Here is a 1,292-nt window from a genome sequence, read left to right as displayed (position 1 = left end):
TGTGTGGGTATTGCTGTTGTGGCTGCATAATTAGTTGCCACCTCTTGTCTCTCCTCAGATGATTGTATGGGATTCTTCCCATTAAATTTGCGCTTGTTCGTGCCAGATTCGGGAGACTCAGCTATAAATCCCACTTGGATTTCTGTGATGGTTAGCTGATGAGCTATACGTTTTGCATTATCGTATGTTGTAGGTTTTGATGCGATCACCATTCCTTTGATTTGTGATGCTAGACCCCAGATATATCGCTCGATCTTCTTATACTCTGGGGTTACTAGTGCTGGACACATCACCGCAAGATCATTAAATCTAGCAGTAGAAGCATTTATCTCTGAACCCTTCATGGTTAGGGTCCACAGTTCTTGTTCCAACTTATGTATTTCCTCCCTTGGACAATACTCCTCTACTAGCATCCTCTTCAGCTCTTCCCATTGCATGGAATTGGCGGCATCAATACCCGTTGTATTCACATGGCTGTTCCACCATGTAAGTGCTGCATCAGCGAAGGTACACGCAGCAAATCGTACCTTACATTCGTCAGGACAGAAGCTTATTTGAAATACTGATTCTGTCTTTTCAATCCACCGAGTCAAGCTAACGACCCCTTCCGTTCCATGGAAGCTCTTAGGTTTGCAATTCATAAAATCCTTATAGGTACACATTCTGGCGGTCCCTACATTGCCTTCGTTTCTAACTCCTCCTCTTGTGACATTAGCAAGAGCTGCAGCGATTCTCTGAGCTATGATTTCTTCAAGTTCTGCTGAACTTATTGGAGGGTTTGTTTCTGGTGGTGGTGGTTGCGGTTGTTGTTGTTCTGGTTCTGGTCGTTGGTTAAGGTTTAGCCGAGCGCTACTTCTTCTAGGCATTTTGTTTAGTTCCTATACATTTTAGAACACCAAGTGTTTAGTCTATCAAATATTACTCCCAATTTAAATAGTTCATATGATCTGATCATAATAAAATATAGTTGTACACCTACACCTAATTGTGATAAGATATATGCACATATGAACTTTAGTTGGAATATCTGATCTAAATCCTTGAGATCAAAAACATTCTGGGTATTTAGGTGTATTCTCATCGCGGGTCTGAGTCTTCATATATGACTCTATATTTATTATTTGTTGTATTCATGCTCTATTAATTATTGTTCGTTACTTCAGGTCTAGCTGATAAGGCACCGGCCAGTCAGGACAGTCGAAGGGCAGGATCATTTTAGCATATAGCCGTTCTGAAACCTAGCAACCCAAATCGACATGTCTATCCTTGTCACCGCTCCCGTAAGTAGTCCT

This window comes from Lactuca virosa, chromosome 9 (assembly GCF_052849685.1).
Source record: "Lactuca virosa cultivar CGN04683 chromosome 9, Lactuca_virosa_CGN04683_v6, whole genome shotgun sequence".
Taxonomy (NCBI): Eukaryota; Viridiplantae; Streptophyta; class Magnoliopsida; order Asterales; family Asteraceae; genus Lactuca; species Lactuca virosa.
This window is presented reverse-complemented; position numbering follows the sequence as displayed.